General features: G+C 38.4%; 1 long non-coding RNA gene across 1 annotated transcript in view; it reads right to left on the bottom strand.

Moving 5' to 3' along the window:
* Nucleotides 1-15,326: 15,326 nt before the first annotated feature.
* The window catches only part of LOC143651255 (uncharacterized), a 32,850-nt gene continuing 25,182 nt past the window's right edge, over nt 15,327-22,994 (bottom strand). Inside the window, exon 3 of the long non-coding RNA XR_013159932.1 lies at nt 15,327-15,388. This is a non-coding gene — a long non-coding RNA (uncharacterized LOC143651255). The remainder of the gene's footprint in view (nt 15,389-22,994) is intronic.

Genomic DNA, 22,994 nt, shown 5'->3' with positions numbered 1-22,994 from the left:
GCCCTTGGAAAGGGTGGGACTGCCGCCTTCTAAAGCCCCGAAGATAAATGGCTCAGACTTCGAAATCTAATGCACTTTGCCCTGCTGGTTTTCGAAACTGCTTGGGTCTGGTGACTCCTGTGTTCCTTCCTCCCTCTGGAAATGGGTATATGTATCCCATGACTGGTCCTCCTTTGTATGTTGGCACGTAAATAACTTGATGGGTTTCACAGGTCCAGAGCCAGAAGATAATTTTATTTTAGAACAGGCAGTGCCTATAACTAACTTTGATAGGAGTTGGTACTGTTTCTAACTTTGTATTTCATTTGTATTGCTACTGAAATGGTTTAAGGTTTTCTGGTATTGTTATGAAATTAATGTATTTGTATATGGGGAAAACATATCTTTTTTAGGGTCCAGAGGGTGAAATGTGCTAGTTTGAAATAATGTATGTACCCTAGAAAAGCCATGTTTTAATCCTAATCCCATTTTATGAAGGCAGTCATGTCTTCTAATCTCTATTCAGCATTGCATATCTGAAACTGTAATTAGATCATCTCCCTGGATGGTGTGATTTAATCAAGAGTGGTTGTTAGGCTGGATTAGGTGGAGGCATGTCTCCACCCATTTGGGTGGGTCTTGATTAGTTTCTGGAGTCCTATAAAAAAGAAAACATTTTGGAGAAAGCGAGAGATTCGGAGAGAGCAGAGATTGCTCTAGTACCATGAAAAAGAGTTCACCAGCCAGTGGCATTTGGAAATGAAGAAGGAAAACACCTCCCAGGGAGCTTCATGAAAGGAAGCCAGGAGAGAAAGCTAACAGATGATGCCGTGTTTGCCATGTGCCTTTCCAGATGAGAGAGAAACCTTAACCATGTTCACCATGTGCCTTCTCACTTGAGAGAGAAACCCTGAACTTCATTGGCCTTCTTGAACCAAGGTGAGAGAGAAACCCTGACCGTGTTCGCCATGTGCCTCCTCACTTAAGAGAGAGACCCTGAACTTCATCGGCCTTGTTGAACCAAGGTATCCTTCCCTGGATGCCTTAGATTGGACATTTCTATAGACTTGTTGTAATTGGGACATTTTCTTGGCCTTAGAACTGTAAACTAGCAACTTATTAAATTCCCCTTTTTAAGAGCCCCAAAAAAAAAAAAAAAAAGGTGAAGAGGCAACCAACTGAATGGAATAAAATATTTGGAAACATACATTGTACAAAGGTTTGACATCCTATATGATAAAGTAATCATATAAGTCAACAACAAACGAACAAATAACCCAATTTTAAAATGGGCTAAAGATATGAATAGTCATTTTTCTGAAGAGCAAATGCAGATGACTCAAAAGTGCATACAGATGACTCATAAGTACATGAAGAGATGCTCACTTTCATTAGGTATAAAGGAAATGCAGATCAAGACTACAATCTTATAGGCATTTCACACCTATAAGAATGGCTGCTATTAAACAAACAGGAAACCACAAATGTTGGAGAGGATGTGGAGAAATTGCTGGTGGGAATGTATAATGGTACAGATGCTATGGAAGACAGTTTAATGATTCTTTACGAAAGTATCGAGTTGCCCTATGACCCAGCATTAGCACTATTTGGTATATACCTAGAAGAGCTGAAAGCAATGACACAAGCAGACATTTACACATGATGTGCATAGCATTATTCACAATCCCAAAATATGGAAACAATCCAAATACCATCAACAGATGAGTGGATTAACAAAATGTGGTATATGCATACAATGGAATATTATGCAGCAGTAAGATGAAATAACATCCTGAGCCACATGACAAGATGGATGAGCCTTGAGGACATAATGCTGAGTGAAATAAACCAGTCACAAAAGGATAGATACTGTATGATTCCACTTTTATGACCATGGTAAAGGTAAAATCAAAGGTTTATAGTACAGAAAATAAGGGACTTAGAGATACATAGAAGCTAGAAATGGTTGAACGGTTAGCTAAAGAGGTTGAATTCAAACGTAAGGAAATAGATAGAGGTGAAGGTGGTTCTTTAGTCTATAAGTAATATTGCCATATTGAAAGTGACCATGATTGAAAGGGGTTGTATAGACCTAAGTGTCCCACTGATTAACACTACAAATATAAATAAGTTCTTGCAAGAACTACTTCAAAGGTTTAATTCATACATAAAGAGTGTTTAAGTCCAGGGTATAGGGGAAAACTACTATTGCCTGCTATGGGTTGTGTTCAACAGGAAAACATCAGCAGTACCAAAGCCACACAGGCTTAAATAATGGGGGAAGGGACAGGTGTTAAGATGAGATTTAGATTTCCTATTTGATGAGGGTGTGTTTATTGATCTTCTTTCTCTTGGGGGCAATGAAATTATGTAAAATTGAGAATATTGATAGACTTTGGACTTTGGGCACTATACATGATGCCTGATGAATGCAGGTGGCTGAAGGATGCACTGCCTGAAAAGCAGATTAGTGCATGATGGTTAATACAAAAGATCAAATATTGTGCTTCTACAAAAAGGAATGAAGTTGTGAGGCATGCAATGATGTGAATGAACCTGTGAGACATTTGGTGAGGCAAAATAAGTCAGAAATGAGAGAACAATTGTTGTAAGAACTCCTTTAGAAAATTCTTACAAGAAAACAGGGGCTTAGATTGTAAGCTCTTATAGCAGACACATTTACTCTGGAGTGGTAAGTATTATTTTTGCATTTTGAGAGGCTGTTTTATATATGCATAACCTGGTGTTCAGAGATAAGAATGAGAACATTCAGGCGAGGATTAGGGTAATTCAGAACACAGGGGTAGAGACAACACTGTTTATATTCTAGAACCACATCTACTCTTTGAGACCAAAAGAAGAAAGGTTTATTTTGCTGGAACCTAAATTTTATGTAGCACATAATCTAACTCAAACTGTCTGCACAGCTCATTTAACAACAGAAATACAGGGAGCCCAGAATAAGAATGAGGGCCTATAATCCTGTGTATCTTAATGTAATGCCTGAATACACCCTAGAGTTTATTAAACAGATAATCAAAAAGTACTGGCAAAGTCCCTTGAAGGATGGGAGAAAGAATATGAAACTATTAAACCTTACCATCAGGGAATCCACTGATACTGTGTCATACATTAGGGACACCCAAATCAATAGGACAAGCCATTGATTTTGAGGTTGGTGAAGCTTATGTAGGTAGCAGAGAAACTTAGCCTACCTATTGGGGTGCCTAAGAGTTACTTCTGGAGGACCTCTGTTGTTGCTCAGATGTGGCCTCATTGTCTCTAAGCCTAACTCTGCAAGTGGAATCATTGCTTTTCCCCATGTCAAGTGGGACATGACATTCAGGGGTGAATGTCTCCCTGATGGCATGGGAGTTGACTCCCAAGATGAGTTCAGCCCTGGCACCATGGGATCAACAATGCCATCCTGACCTGTGTATCTGATAAAGTATCAGAGGCTGAGAGAGCTCAAATAGAGTTGAGAGGCTACTCTGGAGATCACTCTTATGCAAGCTTCGGTTAGACCTTGCTACCTATCATAACCTGCCAGCCCCCAACCAAAACCATTCCAGCCAATCCTAAAGAATACTAAGGGTATTATATAGTATTCTACAAAGGTTCCACGCACTAGAGTAACATTACAGAAACCTGTAATCTCCAGATGGGTCCCTGGACCAGAGAAGTCCTAAAACTTAGAGGGCCCAGCATCTCCAGAACATCAGCTGGTTCTATTTCCCTACCCCATATTATTGACAGCCCCTTCCAACATGAAAAACTTAGAATGGTCATAGCCTAAATACCCTTAAAGAGTGGGATGGAAAGATCAATGGTAATGCCAGAGTTATAAAGAGAAGAGAGGGTTTAACAAATGAATATGATTGCTGAATCACTAAATTGATATTTTTTTTAGTCTCCAGTATCTTAGAACAGCTTGAAGCAAAACCCTAAAATCGTGGAATTGTAACCCATGCTAAATTCCAAAATCTGTTCTACAACTGTTGTGCTTTGTTTGAAAATCACAAACATGTGATTGTATATATGTTATTTCTCATAAGAAAAGATAGAAAAAAGTTGATTGTGGTGATAAAAAATATTTTGGCCTTCTAGCCTCCTATATTCTGGAATAGCTAGGAGGAAAAATCTGAGATGTTGGTATGGTAGCCCATGACAAACTCTGGGATCTGTTCAGTAACTACTTTGCAAACTATTGCTTTTCATTTTCTTTGCTTTGTATACATGTTATATTATACAATAAAAAATGTTAGAAAAAGAAAAGTGCTTGGTTCTCATATGTCATCACCCCAATTGGCCAAGGAGGGGCCATTCCATTTTCAGATGTGGAAACTGTTTTTGTTTGCTGGGGCCGCCACTTCAAAGTGCCAGAGATGGGTGGACTTAAATGTAGGAATGGAGTGGCTGGTAGTTTGGAGGTTAGGAGGCCTCCATTAGGGGTCTCTCAGCAGGTTCAAACTTTCTTGGACTTCTTAGCACTCTGGTGTTGTCCTGCCATGAGCTCAGACACTAGGTCTCTCTTGTTCATGGCAGTCTCCCGAAGGCCCGGCATGGTGCCCGCACACATCCACACCTGGGAAATATCAGTGGAAGGAAATGGAGCTCTCTAATGCAGGTAGAAAGTGAAGCCTGCCATTGACAAGCAAAGTACGGTGGAAATTTAGCAGAGAAAGAGAGTACCTCATAGTCACACTCAGAGAGGATTTCTGGAGGAAATGGCAATTGAGCTGAGCCCTTAAGTTCAGTAAAGATGTCAAAAGGGACAATTATTCCAGCGGATGGTATTCCTGATTAGTGTCATGGCTAGCTTCCTGAAGATCAGTTTTTGACATGAAATAATTCCATATGGAAAGACTGATGGCCCACAGAAATTCAGCTTCTTGGGTGTACATAACCGAGGGGTGCTATCCCCCCCCACCTACACCTGGGTCAGCCTTTGCAGCAGAAGACAGACACAGTCAGAAGCTATCTTTGTTCCCACTTGGTCGATGGTAAATGAGGAACATTTGAGGGTTGCAACCTCCCCATGACATCGTCTCCTACTTCACTGTCTTCTATTGCTGCCTCGAGAGGAACAGAAGCAGGAGCTGTGTCCTAGAAGAGGGTGAGGAGTGGGTGGGGAAGGCACACAAGAGGGAAGGTCAGCGCGGGGACAGCAATGGCTGCATCGGAAGGGCTCTCCTTTGCGACATCTGTAGTTAATCCTGATCAGAGCAAAAGGAATTGCCCAGTGAGGACCCAGGTTGCTTAAGATCAAAAGGGAAGAGGCACAGGGAGGGTTTCTTGAGGGAAAGAAGCCAAGATTGGGCCAGGACACAACATTGTGCTCCACCACATGCTCTCACCTGCCAGTCCCAGGTGCCCCTGCACGCCTGGAGGAGATCAGACTATCCTGGAGCCTCTGTGTCTCTGCCTGGAAAACAGAATAATAACCCCTGCTCTTCCTGTTTTAAAGATCACTGAGATAATAAATGAGAATGAAAATGGTAATGGTAGTTGTCTATATGGTGGAATATCAGGTCCTTTTTTCCTTTTTTATATTTTACTGGGTTGCTTGATCCTTTTGACTTTTTAAATAAAAGTATCTCAAATTAAATTAAAATCAATTTAAAAAAATCAAAAAGTAAGTTACAAGATCTGCCAAGGTTTGTGTATCACGATGCAAGGAAGAGCGTCCTGAGAGCACATCTTGACTTTAGGAGTCACTGCTCTCTCGTTTCCTTTGCTTCTGACCTTTCAGATCCCACCTAGCTGAAATCTTATAAAGAAGCATGAACCCACTTTGCACCACAACCGTGAATTCACACCCCTGTTCTTCCTATGTTGTCCACTCCTTCTCTCTCCTTGCCATCAATATCACCCATTGGACATAGGACTGTGTTTCCCTCTGCAGCTCTCATAATGCTGCAAATGAACTGGATGAGTGCCCAATCTGACCTTTTCTCATCATAAAAATCTCTTATGTTAAGTAATGTGCTGCATTATGTACACTTTTGCTCCCTCTCTTGTGGAAGGCTGGTCCAAGGGGTACAGCAAGGAGTCCGAAGCTGACACTCCATTGGGACAGCAGTAGAGCAGAGGAGGGACAGGAGGAGAAAAGCCCCACTGCAGAGCTTACCTGGGTCAAGTCCTTTCAGAGGTGAATGGTCCAGGGCAATGGGGGGGGGCGGCAGTCACAGGGAAAAAGAGGGTGACCATGGGGAGCTCTGGTGGGAGAAGCGGCCGGAAAGAGCAGAACAAGAAGGTCAGACTCAAAGTCCACTGGGAAACCTGGCCCAGGGTCAGCTGGCCACTTTGGCTCCCTCTTCCTTGCCAAGGTTTCTGCGTGTTGCCCTGCAGAAGCACTGGGTGCACTCAAGCAGGCCAGGGCCGGCCCAGGGTCCTCTTGGCCAAGGAAGGCCCAGCAGGAGCCACTACGAGCCAAACCCCCAGTCCATAGCAGAGTCAATTACAGCTTCACCTGCGCTCCTCTCCATGTGATTTTACCCAACTTTAAGAAAAGTTTTGAAGAACAACTCTGAGTATTTGTAGGATATTTTAACATTAAGTTGTTCAGACTAGAGTTGATGCACATAAAAATATGCAACAGATCTATGCGTGATTGAGGAAGCCAAGCATCTCCTTAAACTTATGTGCAGCTCACCCACTCCTCCCCCTTGTTAACCTGCAGTAAAGTTAGAAACTCATTTCATCAATCTTTTTCCAGGGCATGAGCTAAGGCTCTAAGTTATCACGCATAAGTATTACAATGAGCTCTAAGGCAACCTAAATTAATCAACATTTATTAAGTGTTCTTTGTAAGTATAAGGTAATAAAAATAAGTAGCAAGCCAAAAACTATCTTAATTTTTAATTGCTGTATAAACACTGTACTGTGTAAATCCTACCTTTTTAGGTTTCTGAGGTCCCTCCCCACTCTAAGAAGCCACATGTATAACCCCAGTTGAGAGTTAAAATTGGGTAACTACGGAGCCCCAAGAGTTGCTATCAGTATATTTGGCTCATAAAGTCAAAATGAACCAATGAATCATTTAAGAATTAACCCATATGTACTCTGAAAATTTTCATTTGTGTATATGAATCAGCCTAGTATGAATTTAAATCTTCTCCAACTACCAAAACTGGGGTCTTGGTCAGTTGTAGCCAAGGAGGTAATGGTGGAGACTCAGAAGTCTTCTCCCTAAAATTAGTAAAAGATAAATGCAGAATTAACTCTGATCCTTGCCCTTCAAGTGTGAGTGGCTTACTGTAAAATCTTCTCTTCCACAACTAAGCTGTCTTAGCCCAACTAATAGAATATTGCAGCCTCATCTGGCTGGAGAGCCGTCTGCCTGGGACATTGCCTGGAGTACACATGCATTTCATTTGTTAATATCTTCCATGCAGAGAGCACCCAGCCATCTGTTAGGCTGGGGAGGGGGGTTCATGATCGACCACTAGAGGAAAAAGTAGGTGAAAACAAAATGGTACATTACTCAATTTCTCTGTTCTATATTTGGACTTCCTAGAAGAAACTGCAGTGACCCATCTAAGATGGGAGAGTTAGAACCCTCAGAGAAATCACAAAGCTACAGAGTTGCCTGCAAACAGATCTTCAGAATGACCTTCCTGCTTTCGGGAGAGGAAGAGAAACCTCCCATGGCTGCAGGCTCCCCTTTCCTTCAGACTTTATGGGAATCAGCTTGTCACAGTGACTGACCTGAACTCGCCATGCAGGAGAGTGAGGCAGGAATGGGGCTCAGCCCAGCCTGGAGAGAACATGCTGTCCTTGTCCAGGCATTTTACCAGGATAGCCTCAGAATAGGCCAGTAAGGAGGAGATGTGGTAAAATACATATTTCTGTTATTTGCTGTGATTCAACTTGGGAAACCTCAGCCAGTAAAATTCTTTTATGGACCTGCTTCAGTTCAGAAGGTGGAAAGCAGCAAAACATGTTATAATCAGTTTTATTCTTATATTCACCGAAGTGATGTGAATAAAAATTAAATAAGTATTGACAATTATTCACTTAACCATTATCCAATCCATTCCTGTGGGTAATTTTTAAGTGAGCATAACAGTGTTTCAGTAATATGACTCTTGTGGGTAACGATGATCTCTTCACAAGTAGATTTTCTCAACAAATTTCTTGTTCATATGAACAACAGTCTTCTTCAAATAAAGATTAATAGCATGAACTTTAGAGTCAGACAAATGAGGGCATGTAGTTATTCCTCCAATTCCTAATGATGTGACCTGGAGCAATTTAATCTCTCTCAGCCTCAGTTTCCTCATCTGAAAAATGGGAATACCAACAGAACATACAGCATTCTGGGGTGGCTGCTGAGAGCTTGGCATGGTATATCAGAATGGCTCAGTGTGCTCTTATTATTTCCTGACTTTTTAAGGAACACATGCAGAGCCTAAGTGAATTTTTTCTGGAAGATTTCAATCCATCATATGGACATCAGGGAAATCTGTTTGTCCCCATTCTTAGTAGTTCCTGCTGCATTTTGGGGGAATTTCTTGTTTGGTGTTTGGAGCCAGTTTCTGGTAAATCCCTTCCTTCCCATATTCATTTGGAGCTTTCGATCTTCCATGACCCAGAGTCCAGGTGACCAGGCAAGTTTCTATTCTGCTTAATATAGTTATAAATAGACCAAAGTCAGTGATTCTGCAGCCCACATGCATATTAGAATTTCCTGGGGAGTTTTTAGAAAAACACTATTGTCTAGGTCCCAAACCCTGAAACTGTAACTTAATTGGTCTGGAGTGGGGCGGCCCAGGCATTGTCATTTTTTCATTTCCCCAGGTAAGTCCAATACATAACCAGGTGGCAACTACTGCTCCAATGAAGGTCAGTTTCCTCATTCTCTGCTGGCAGTCCAGCAGATGCAATAAGTACAGGTGGAGAGCAGGCTCCAGATGTCCTGCCCTGCAGGAGGGCTGAGCTCACAGGCTGCCTTATAAGCCCAAAGCCAACTCAACCCCCAGAGACCAGGCAGAGGGAGGAGGAACCAAGGCAGATTCAGTCCTTCAGCCAGGACTGCTCAAGGTTACTGTGTGCCTGGGCCCATGCTGGGCACTTGAGATGAAGTAGTGAATAAGATACTTATAAGGAGGTTTCCCCTTTCAGTATGCAGAGAAAGGTGAGAAGGTGGCCAGTAGGGACAAATAAAACCAATAATTGCAAACATAATTAAATAGTGAGCAATTAGATAAATAAACTACAATAAAACAATTGTACTATGCAGAAAAAGTATAAGGTGCTGGGAAACATACAAAAGGGGTCTTTAACCAAGGGTCAGAAATCAGACAAGGCACCCTAAGTAATAATTATTTGAGCAAGATATGAAAGATGGCAAGAAATTAGCTCGGTGAAGGAGGATAAAGAAGGGCAGCATGACTAAAAGGAAGAAAAAAATTGTCCAAGGTCCTAAATGAGGAGGGCTGACGAGGAGATGGGGAATGGCTGGGAGCCCAGCAGGCTGAAGCATGGTACGCAAGAGGGAAAGGGCCTGGGGATGCAGGCAGCAGCCAGATCCCACAAGGCTTTAGTAGGAATATGGGAGCCCTGGCAAGATGTAGCAGCACTGGCAAGAGGGACAAGAGAGAACTGCCCCTTTGCTACTGACCCAAGTCATTTCATCTCTTGGAATGGGTGACACCAGGCACCAGTTGAAAACTGGATACAAAATGAACACAGGAAATTTAAAAAAATGTTTACATAAAAAATGTTCAGAATCCCAAGCTTCTTTCCTATTTGACTCTCACGAGGATGGTAACCAGGGATGACCCTGTGACATCTGGTTAACCTAAAAGAAAGTGCCTAAAGATGCTGCCATCCAGCACCCCCCCCCCCCAGTGAAGCCACCCAGGAAGACAGCTCTGCACTCTTCAGTGCTTCTCAAATATTATCTCAATAAGAATGACCTGAGTGAAGGTGCTTACTGAAACTTAGATTCCTGCCCCCCCAGCCCACCCCAACAGACATTCTGATTCAGAAAGTCTGGGAGAGACGTGAAGAATGTCCATTTCTGACCAGCTGCCAGGTGATGCTGAGAGTGCTGGTCCATGGACCCCACTTCAACACCACGGTCTTAGATAACAGCCAGTGAGCTTCCAACCAGCACTTTATAAATCTCCTCTTAAATACAAACTGAGAGTTAAGTACTCATTTGAAGCAAACATTTCTTATAAAACACAGTGGTGGAGACAGACAAACAGGAAAAAAGAGTGACTTTCAGCACTGAGAAGTTGCATTCAATCAATCATTATCCCCAGAGAAAAAAGATAAAAGATACTGCATCCATGAAATAAGAACCAGATGCTATTTGTTCAAAAGGAAAATTCAAATATCAAACATAAATTTCTTAGAAATTAAATATATAAAAGCAGAATTGAAAAAACAAGAGAAGCACTGAAAAAGTGTTTCTCAGAAAATAGAGCAAATTTAAAGAAAGAGAAAATTGGAGAGAGAAGGTATTTAAAAAATTAGAGGACCAGTCCATGGGGCCTCACATCTGTATTAAAGAGGCTCGAGAATGGGAAAAGATCACATGAGAGGAAGGTAATCATAAAAAAAAAATACTAATAATTTAAGAAAAGGCCTTTGATTTTCTAGACTAAAGGGGCCCACTGAATACCCAGCACAAGAGACAAAAATTAACCTACGGCTAACCACATCTCTGAAATTTGAGAATAGAGCAGCAAAGAGCATACTATAAACTTCTAATGTAAATAATATCAGATTTCATAGAAAGAATTGAAAATAGCATCGAAACACAATGTTCTTAAAAACAACGTTAAATGTTAAAAAACAGAAAAATGTCCTTTAAAACCTTGGGTAAAATTATTTCCAACCTAGAATTTCATGGCAAGGCAAACCAACTATATATATGATTAGAATAAGTACATTTTCATAATACAAGGTTTCAAAAAATTCCCATCCCCTACACCCTTTATCAGAGAGTTACTGAAGGGCGAGCTCCATTAGAATGAAATTATAAACCAAAAAAAAAAAAAAGACAGGAGATACAGGAAACAGGATGCCTAACAGAAGACAAAGATGAGAATTCCAGGATGTAGCTGTACCTAGAAAGCTAGCTGGTCCAGACAGCAGCTGGTCAGAAGCTCCTGGAGAGATATCTTTAAAGAGATGAAACTTCTAGAACATCTGGGTGTATGAAGTTATTAAGAAGAAAAGTACACAAATGGGAGAGTCTGGAATTAGTAATAAGCATATAGGAAACCAAGCAAACAGAAGACTCGAACAATATTAATTCCAGGAAAACCACATTTAAAAATTATACAAGAAACAAACGTAGTATATACTGTAGCCCAGCTGTGAATATTAATAACATAATACTCATAAGCATTGAATATCAAAACTATAAACACAGAATATTTCTCTAATCAAAACCACAACTGTCATGGAAAAAAGTATGGTGGAAGTGTTTGGTACGGGAAACACTAAGGTGAAGCAGAGATTAATCTGCATGTATGCTGTGGAATCAGTAGATAATGTCTAAAACTAGGGAAAAAAGCATCAATGATGAAGATGCTTTTCTTTAAGAATGTTATTTTTAAGCATAGAGAAAATTTTCTAAAAAGTCAACTACAAAAACTTTAAAGTGATTTTATCTAGTGAGAAGAAGAGTTTGGAGTGAGGGTTACTATTTTTGCAACACCACTTGTAGAATTGTATGACTCTTTAAACAACGTACATATGTAAGATTCTGAGAAAAAAATTTAAAAACAACATAAAATACAAATATCTAAACAAAAATAAATAGAAGCATACAGAGAAGAATTGCCAAAATGGTGGCAAAATGGGGAGAATGGATCCTCCCCCCAGCAAAACAGTCATAGCTTGTGAGTTATTAAAATAAAAACAAAGTCTCTTGAAATTGTCCTAAAGGTACACAGCCCACAAAGAAACTGTTATTCAAGAAAATCTACTAAATCTCAGAAGGAATGGTGAGAATCCGTGGTGGTTGAGCCATAACCTGCTCTCTCCTCACCCTGTTCCCATCTCATGTCATAAAAGCTCTACTCCAGGCAAGTGCAGCAGGAACATGAGGTGCCCACTCTTCCCGGTTCCCATGTAAGAACTATTGATGTCCCAGTTAAGAATTATAGTGCAGAGAGGCTGCCAGCATTTCCCCAGATTCCAGCTCCATGCTGCAGAAGTTCTGTTCTAGATAAGCAATGGCCAAGAGGCCTGGGATACCCCCTCCCACCAACATCCTCCATATGATAGAAGCTCTACCCCAGGTGCAGCAGGCCAAGGAAACTAGGCCCTGCCTGCTTTACTCCAGCTACTACAGTGGAGGTTCCATACAAGCCAAGTACACGTATACCAGAGGCCACAAGCCCTGCCCAGCATCCCACTCATGGACCAGGATGTCACTCTGACAGAAGTGGGCCAATGTTCCTACCCCCATCTCAAGCAGCAATGCAGAAGCTCTTCCCAGGGGGAGAAACAGTGTGTATGAACAGAGAGTTCTGTCCCTCTCCCTAGAGGGACTGTCATTATTTGAAATAGTGCATGGGGATATTGACATCTAAGGGCATTGCTGAAAATAATGGAGATGTTTTAAGGTAAAAAATTAAGAGGAGGCTAATAGGTTTATGATAACAACATGTGAAATGGAGACCAACTAGGAGTTTTACAGAGAGAACTAGGAAAAGGACAACCAAGAGGAGCACTCCAAAGTCAGAGCAAGCTTCAAAGACTGGCTCCAAAAACCACCCTTGTAAAAACGCCCAACTTTAATTATAACTGTGCAGCAATTTATGCCCCAGAATAATGTTGAAAATAATAGAGCAATCAACTAGAAAAAGGGGTGTACTAAAAGCTGGGTGTGGTACCAAGAGATAGAGACCAGCAAGAAACTTAACAGGAAGATCAAGGAAAGAGACAGTCAAAATGAGCCTAGCTAAGACCATTTTCACACCTGGTGGAAGGACAGCAGCATGACCGTGAATATACCTAAGGCTGTATTCTCTGAGGAGCAAATTTAGAAACTGCATATTGTAGGTGAAATAGATGTCACTGAACTAGTCCAGCCAAGTCACTAAACAAATAAACAGACAAATAAGAACAACAAACCATAGAGGAGGCTATAGTTAGCATCCAGAGTTGCCACAATATTGAATCTGAAATGTCCACTTTTCAACAAAAAATTATGAGACCAGCAAAGAAATCTAAAAGAGTGGCTCAGGCATAGGAAAAAAGCAGGCAACGGAAACAGCTTTTGAAAGGAACCAGATTTTGGACTTATTAGACAATGACTTCGAAGCAGTTCTTATAAAGTTCCTTAAAGACTAAAGAAAACCACACATAAAATACTTGTCCTAGTTTGCTAGCTGCCAGAATGCCAATTACCAGAAACGGACTGGCTTTTAAAAGGGGAATTTAATAAGTTGCTAGTTTATAGCTCTACAGCTGAGAAAATGTCCCAATTAAAACAAGTCTATAGAAATGTCCAATCTAAGGCATCCAGGGAAAGATTCAAGAAGGCCAATGAAGTTCAGGGTTTCTCTCTCAAGTGACAAAGCACATGGCAAGCATGGCCAGGGTTTCTCTCTCATCTGGAAAGGTATGTGGTGAACACGGTGTCATCTGCTAGCTTTCTCTCCTGGCTTCCTTTCATGAAGCTTCCTGTGAGGCATTTTCCTTCTTCATCTCTGAAGATGGCTGGCTGGTGGACTCGTGGCTGTGTAGTTCTGCTCTCTCAGAATCTCTCACATTCTCCAAAATGTTTCCTCTTTTATAGGATTCCAGTAAACTAATCAAGAGCCATCCAAATGGGTGGAGACATATCTCCACCTAATCCATCTTAACAACCACTCCTGATTGAATGACATCTCCAAGGAGATGACCTAATTATAGTTTCAAACATACATACTGAATAAGGATTAGAAGAAACAGCTGCCTTTACAAAATGGGATTAAGATTAAAACATGGCGGGCAGGCCACGGTGGCTCAGCAGACAAGAATGCTTGCCTGCCATGCCAGAGGACCCAGGTCCGATTCCCGGTGCCTGCCCATGTTAAAAAAAAAAAAAAGATTAAAACATGGCTTTTCTAGGGTACATACATCCTTTCAAACCAGCACAATACTAAAGGAAGGTATGGTGACAATATCTTATCAAATAGACTATCAATAAAGAGATAGAAATCATAAAAACAAACCAAGTGGAAATGCTCAAGTTGATACAATAATTGAAATTAAAAATCCACTATAGGGGTTTATGATGTTAGTTTTATGTGTCAATTTGAATAGCCGATAGTACCCAGTTATTAAATCGACCACTAATCTAGGTTTTGATGTGAAGGTATTTAGTAAATGTGATTAAAATCTATAGCAGTTGACTTAAAGTAATAGAGATTAACCTTGATAATCTAGGTGTGCCTGATCTAATCTGTCAAAAAGACTTAAAAGCATGATTCAGGTTTTCTGGGTTAAAATGAAATTATGTCTGTGGACCACAGCATTACCTGCCTGAGGATTTCCAGCCTTCAATTCCTCATGTTCTGCACTAGAGAATGCGGACTTCCTGAGCCAGGCCCCACATCTGGGTGAGCCAATTACTTGCAATCAAACCAACTCTCTCTCTCTCTCTCATGCACACACACACATGCTTACATATATACATATATACTTGTTCTGTTTCTCTTGTGGAACTCTGACCAATACAGGGTTTAACAGTAGATACAAAGTGACCAAAGAAAAAAATCAGCAAACCTGAAGATAGATCAACAGGGATTACCAAATCTAAACAACAGCGAGAGATAAAAAATGAAGTAGAATGACCAGAGCTTCAATAGGTATAGGAAAGCATTAAGCACACCAACATACACACAATGAGAGTAGGAAAGTACTTACCAGAAGGAAAGTAGAGAGAGAAAGGAGGAGACAAAAAATTCAAAAGATAATTCCTGAAAATTTCCCAAATAGATGAGAGTTTTTAATCTATACATCCAACAAGCTCAATGAACTCCAACTCAGATAACACAAAGAGATCCAAATGCAGACACACATAACAAAAAATGCTGGCATCAAAAGAGAAAGACAAAATTTTGAAAGTAAGAGAAAAGCAATTCATGATAAACTGAAATTCCATCTCAACAAGGTAACCCAACTAAGATGAACAGCTCACTTCTCATCATAGACAATAGAGACAGAGGTTGGCATATTCAAATATTGAGCAGGGGTAGGGCTGGGGACATGGGCAGACTCTCAACCACGAATTTTATATCCAGAAAAATTAATAATTTACAATTAGGTGAAATAAAGACATTCCCAAATAGAAAGAAATGGAGAGACTTTTCTCATGTATCTTACTTACAAGTGGTAATAATAAAGGAATTCTTCAGAAAGCAAGTGACACCTGGCTCTAATTCAAATGCATCTGAAAAAACAAGGAGTATTGGTAAAGGAAATTATATAGATAAATGTAAATAATGGCATAATTGCATATTTCTTCTTCTGCTGCTGCTGAAGTTATTTACTAAGCAATTATATAATGCAGTATATAATAAAATACTGTTGGGTTTTTCACATACATAAGTATAATGTGTATAACAGTAACAGCACAAAAATGAGTGGAAAGGTTAGAGCCAAAGAAGAGTAATGTTTCTCTATCTTCATTTAATTAAGTCAGCATAAATCTGAGGTAGATTTTGATAAGATGCATATTGTAAACCCTAGAGCAACCACAAAAGAAAAAACTAAAGTTATAGGATGAAAAAAATAAGTAAAGGAATTAAAATGTTAGAACAGAAAATATTTACTTACTGCAAACAAAGCAGAAAAGGAGGAAATGAAGAAGAACAAAAGTAATGAACTATATTGAGAACAAAAAGTAAAATGGCAGGCAGAAATCCAACAATTTCAAAATAACATTAAAAGTGATTGGATTCAATAATCCAACCAAACAGTAGAGATTGTCAGCACAGATTAAAAACTACATTGTTCAATTATATGAGGTCTACAGGACACATACTTTAAATTCAAAGATACAAATAGGTTGAAAGCAAAATATACAGTGACTATAAGAAAACTGGAGCAGCTAAATAAATATGAGACAAAATAGACTTAAAAAATTGTTACTAGAGATAATAAAGGACATTTACAGTGATAAATTCATCAATCCTTCAGGAAGACATGACAATTATAAACATACATGTGCTAAAAACAGAGACCCAAAATATCTGAAGCAAAAACTGACCAAATTGAAAGGAGGAATAGAAAATGCAAAAACAATACTTGGAAATGTTTATATCCCATGGTCAATAATGGAGAGAACAACTAGACAGTAGATCAACAAGGAAACAGAGGACTTGAACACTATACAGCAACGAGTCTTGACATCTATGTTCAGTAATAGACATCTTTGGAGCACTCCACCCAACAAGAACATGATATGTATTTTTCTCAAGCATCTGGGACATTCTCCAGATAAATCATATATTAAGCCCTAAAAAAAAGCTAAACAAATTTAAAAGCATCAAAATCATGCAAAGTTTGTTCTTTGACCACAATGTAATGAACTAGACATCAATGCCAGTCAGAAACTGGGGAATTTCACAAATATGAGCTATTAGGGATTAACTCATCTCCCCCAAAAAAGGCATGTTCAGTTCCCAACCCTGATCCTGGAGGTGTGAGCCCATTGATAAGTATGACTTTTGCAGATGTCATCAGCTAAGGTGTGTCCAAAGTGAATAAGGGTGGGCCTTAATCCAATTATGGCTGATGTCCATCTAAGCAAAGGAAACTGGACACAAGAAAGAAGTCACAGTGTATAGCTAGAAGCTGGTAGTCAGTGGAACCCAGAAGGGAAAGGAAAGATGCCACCACGTGCCATTGCCCTACAACAGAGTAGCTAAGAAATGCCATAGAAAGCCTACCGCCAGCTGCAGCACACTATGGTCTTCGGAGAGAAAGAAACGACTTCCTCAGGCCTCAGGGGAATTATTCCTAGTTTCAAAAGGGTGAGCCAATAACTTTGCATTGTTTAAGCCAACTGTTGTGTGGTGTTTGTTTTAGCAGATGGGAAACTAAAACACATGGGAATTAAATGACATGCTCCAGATTAACCAATGGGTCAAAAAAGAAATAAAAAGGAACTTAGAAAAGACCTTGAGATGATTAAAAAAAAAAGCACAAAATTTCAAAATGTATGGGATGCAGTTTAAGCAGTACTTAGAGGGAAATTTATAGTTGTAAATGCCTATAAAAAAGAAAAAAAGATCTTTACATCTTAATGAACTAGAAAAAAAGAGCAAATTAAACTCAAAGCTAGCAGAAGGAAGGAAACAATAAAGGTTGTAAAGGTTAGAGAAGAGATTTTTTTAAAAAAGGTCATAGAAAAAACAATAGAGAGAATCAATGAAACCAAAATCAGTTCTTTGAAAAGATCAACAAAATTGAACAATTTTAGCTAGATATACCAAAGGAAAAAAAGAGAGAAAACTCAAATTACTAAAATCAGCTAAGAAAATGGGAAAATTATCACCAATCTTAAGGATACAAAAAGAATCAGAAAGAAATACTACTTACAATATGTCAATAACATAAATGACATGGACACAATCCTAAAAAGCCACCAATTATTGAAATTGACTCAAAAAGAAACAGAAAATGTGAACAGTAAAGAGATTAAATTAGTAATCAAAAATTTTTCCACAAAGAAAAGCCCAGGCAGACTGGTTTCACTGGTGAGTTCCACCAAACATTTAACGAATAATTATATCAATTCTTAACAAACTCTTTCAGAAACAGAAGAGAAGGCAACAATTCTGGATTAAATCTATGAGGCCAGTCTTACCCCAATACCAAAACCAGAAAAAAAGATACCACTGGAATAGAAAACTACAGACAAACTTTCCTTATGAGCATACATGTGCAAATTCTCAACAAAATAATAAGCAAGCTAAATCCAGCACCATATAAAAAGTATTGTACATCATAACCAAATGGGATTTATTCCAGGTGTGGAAGGTTGGTTTAATATTTGGAAATCAATTAATGTAGCATATATTAATAATATAAAGAACAAAGAGAGTATGATCATCTCAATAGATGCAGGAAAAGCATTTGACAAAATCCAATATCTTTTCATGATAACATCACTCAAACTAGGAATATGACAGAACTTCCTCAAGTTGATAAATATTGTCTATGAAAAATCCACAGATAAATCAAATTTAATGGTGAGAGACTGAATGCTCTCTCCAAAAGGTCAACAGCAAGGAAAGAATGCCCACTCTCACCACCTCTGGTCAACATTGAACTTGAAGTTCTAGCTAGGGCATTTACATTAGAAAAATAACTAAAAGTCATCCAGATTAGAAGGGAAGAAATAAAATGATCTCTACTTGAAAATGACATGATCTTATATGCAGAAAATTCTAAGAAATCCAATAAAAAGTGTTAGGACTAACAAGTGAGTTAAGCAAGGTTGTAGGATATAAGATCTTTATACTAGAGTCAATTCTAGTTCTACACAGTTTTAATGAATAATCAGAAAATGAAATTTTAAAAAAATGTCACCTGTAATAGTATCAAAAATAATAAAATATTCAAGAATAAATTTAGCAGAAAATTACAAACTTGCACTAAAAACCACAAAAATTTGTTCAAAGAATTAAAGAATATCTAAATAAGTGGAAAGATATCCCATTTTCATGAATAGAGAAGATTTAATATTGTTGAAATGGCAATAGCTCCCAACTGATTTGCAAATTTAATGAAATCCTTACCAAAAATAGCTGCTGGCTTTTTTGCAGAAGTTGGCACTTTGATCCCGAAATTCATATGGAAATGCAAGGACCCAAAACAGACAAAACAATCTAGAAAAAGAAGTAAAAAGCTGAAAGACCTACACTTCCCACTTCCAAACCTTATATCAAAGCATCAGTAATCAAGTCAGTGTGGTATTGGCATAAGAATAACATATAGACCAGTGGAATAAAATTGACAAGCCAGAAATAAACCCTTCTATTTATGGTGAATTGATTTTCAATCAGGGTTTTAAGAAACTTCAGTAGGGAAAGAATAGTCTCTTCAACAACTGTGATGGTACAACTGGATATACACATGCAAAAGAATGAAGTTAGGTCCTTGCCTCACATCACACAAAAATTTACTAAAAATGGATCATAGATTGACTTTGTGCTAGTCAAGTCTTCTTAAAAGCAATACTAGTCAAGTCTTCTTAAAAGCAATGCAAAAAAGCACAGGAGACAAAAGAAAAAAGTAGATAAATTGTACTTCAGCCAAATTTAAAACTTTGTGCTGTAAATGGTACCATCAAGAAATTGAAAAGATAACCACAAAACGAGGAAAACATTTGCAAATCATGTATCTAATCAGAGACATATCCATAATATATAAAAAATCCTTACAACTCAATAATAAAATGACAACCCAATTTTTAAAATGGGCAAAGGATGTGAAAAGACACTTCTTCAAAGATATGCAAATTTCCAATAAGCACACAATGCTTGACATCACTAGTCATCAGGGAAATGCAAATCAACACAAAATGAGACACCACTTCTCTTTTCACCAGAAGGCTATAATTAAAAAGACAGATAATAACAAATTATCTGAGTTGGCAAGAATATGAAGAACCTGGAACACTCATACATTGATTGATGGAAGTGTAAAAATGGACAGATACTTTGGGAAAGATTCTGGCAGTTCTTCAAAAAGCCAAACATAGAGTTATCATATGTTCCAGAAGTTCCACTCTTAGTTATTTACCCCCAAAAAATGAAAACATAAGTCCATGCCAAAACCTGTACACAAATGCTTATACAATCATTACTCAAAATGGGAAAAAAAATGAAAAGAACTATAAATCAATTGATAAATGGATAAAGTGTGGGCTGTCCACACAAAGGAATATTATTTAGCAAAAAAAGAGGATTAAAGGACAGATACTTGCTACAACATGGTTGAATTTTGGAAATATTATGATAAGTGCAAGAAGCCATTCACAAAGAACCATATTTTATACAATCCCATGTATATGAATTGCCCAGAATATGCAAATCCATACAGAAAAAAAAATGGAGATTGGTATTTTCTAGGAGGTTGGAAAGAAATGGGAGTAACCATGAATGGGTATGAGGTTTCTTTTAGGGGTGATAGAAATGTTCTAAAAGTGATTTTGATTATGGTTGGAACATTTTGTGAGTATAAAAACAGCAATGAATTGTACTGTTTAAAAGGGTGAACTGAGTGGTATGTGATTATGTCTCAATAAAGCTATTTAAGAAATACGTAAGCAAGGGGCAGATCAAATGGTACAGATTATATTAACTAAAATTTTTCAGTGAGTGCAAAGGCTCTTTGCTTACTAAAACTACATTTGTCACCTTGGAAACATGATATTCATTACGTGAGGTCAAGAGCTTCACAGTAATAGTTCATGAACTCTTAGAAATATAAAAAGGATGCAGATTAAACTACTATATCTCAGCCATTGTGTTTAACAGTTGGTCTCCACTTGTCCACCTGGCCTTCCCTATCCTGCTCTGTGTTCCAAGATACTGACCTGGATGATGGATGACATGGCTGATGGGCTCCATCATCCAGGCTTCCTGATTTTAGGGCTTCCAGGGAGTTCAACCAGCTGAAGGGCATCATGGCCAGAAAACCAGAGGGCAGGAAGAGAGAATCTGATTAAATATTCCTCTTCCTTCCCTATGCCATCCTATTTTCATCATGACCACAATCCCTATCCCCAACCCCCTCTTCCAAATTTCTTCTATCATGGGGTTTCTTCAGCATCCTTCCTTCCCCTTGTCTCTTCATTCTTAGAAGTAAAACAGTTTCCTATGGCTCCATTCCTAGGTTAGTGATCATCCCCCATCAGTGCTCAGACTTTAGTAAGAAATCCTACATTGAACCTTCCATCTGTTTCCTGTGGAGGCCTCTGAGGAAACAAAGTGTTTAACATCAATTCCTTACTCATCACAAATACTCTAGAGTCAAAGGGAAGAATTAGTTCCACCATTCAGACTTACCACATCATGTTAGGAACTTGGTATTTAGATGCTGACTAACATGAAGTAGCCCTTGGGAAAAAAAAACAGTTCAAGTCTGCACAAAATAATGTGTTAATAATGGGCTTTTGCTGGATGGTGTTTTGTTTCTAGTTTTCCCTGAGGCTAGAGATGCTTGTGCAAGCAACAGAGTTTTACTTTCAAAAGTCATGTTTTCCCTACCTACTACTAAAGCTATTACTGCTCTAATTAGTGAACTAACTATAAATATGGTTTGAGTGCCTATTTTATAAGTTTTTAATAGATGCTATCAATGCAAATGCTTTTAAAAGTACACCATGTTATGCAAATAAAAATCCAAATTCAAGGGTGGTTCAACATAAGAAAATCCGTTAATGCAATATGTCACATTAATATAACAAAGGAAGAAAACTTTTATGATCATGTCAATTAAGGCATAAAAGGAATTGACAAAATTGAGCACCCACTTTTTAACAAAAACACTCAGAATATTAGAAACAAAAGGAAGTATCCTGAATATGATAAACTATATATATGAAAAACTTACCAGTAACCACATACTCAATGGCAAAAGGGAAAATCTTTCCCTGAAAATCAGGAACAAGATAAGGATGCCAACTGTCACCACTGTTATTCAACATTGTACTGGAAATTCTAGTCAGAGCAATAAGGCAAGAAAAAGAAATAAAAGTTATCCAAATCAGAAAGGAAGAAGTAAAACTTTCCCTATTTACAGATGACATGATCCCATATATAGAATATCTGGATGAAATCACAACAAAGCTACTAGAGCTAACAAATTAATTCATCAAATTGTTGGAGTACAAGATCAAAACACAGAAATCAGTGATGTTTCTATACACTCGTAATGAATAACCTAAAGAAGAAATTAAGAAAACAATTATATTTACAATACCAACTAGAAGAATCAAATATCTAGTAATAAACTTAAACCAAGGATGTAAAGGACTTGTACATGGAAAAATACAAAACATTAACAAAAGAAATCAAAGAAGATCTAAATAAATGGAATGACATTCCACGTTCATGAATTAGAAGACTAAATATTGTTAAGACGCCAATTCTACCCAAAGCAATTTACTGATTCAATGCAATCTCAGTTAAAATTCTAATAGCCTTCTTTGTAGAAACGGACATGCCAATCATCAAATGCATATAGGAGAAATATTATATGATCTCACTTATATGAAATAACAAATACGATAATTCATAAAGTGAGATGTTATGAGGGGCTGGGTGGGGGTGGGGAATGGGAAGTTAATGTTCAAATGGAAAAGTTTTAGTAAAAGATGATGATGATGGTTGAACACTATGAATGTAATTAACAGCATTGAATTATATAATTAAAATTGGATAAAATGGGAAATTTTAGGTTGTATATATGTTAGTAGGATAATTCTTTTACAAAAACAGAACTGTACAACAAAAAGACTGACCTTAACATAAACTATGGACTATAGTTAATAGTATAATTATAATATTGTTTCATCAGTTGTCACAAAGATAACACACTAATGCAAAGTATTAATACTTCTGTACTATCTGCATGATCATTCGGTAAACCTACTACAGCTCTAATTTAAAAAAACACCATATCTGAATGGCATTTAAAGCTTGCCAGCTGAGCATTTTGTTTTGTTTTGTTTTGTTTTTTGTTTTTTGATGGGCAGGTACCGGGAATTGAACCCAGGTCTCTGGCATGGCAGGCGAGAACCCTGCCTGCTGAGCCACCATGGCCCACCCCAGATGAGCATTTCTGAAGTAGAAATTCAAGTCTCTGGCTTCCAGTTCTGTTTGGCATCTCCCTCTCCCTTCATCTGCCTTTATCAAAGAAATAACACTCAGACCTAGCTGAGGCTGACCCAATGGTAATCTATTTAGAAGAGCCATATTAATAAATCCATCCTTTCCTTGGGATAGGTAACAATCCATCCAGAACTAGTGAAACCACAAATG

This window comes from Tamandua tetradactyla, chromosome 12 (genome assembly GCF_023851605.1).
Source record: "Tamandua tetradactyla isolate mTamTet1 chromosome 12, mTamTet1.pri, whole genome shotgun sequence".
NCBI classification, from domain to species: Eukaryota; Metazoa; Chordata; class Mammalia; order Pilosa; family Myrmecophagidae; genus Tamandua; species Tamandua tetradactyla.
The sequence above is the reverse complement of the archived record's forward strand: the minus strand, read 5'-3'. Positions and strand labels throughout refer to the sequence as shown.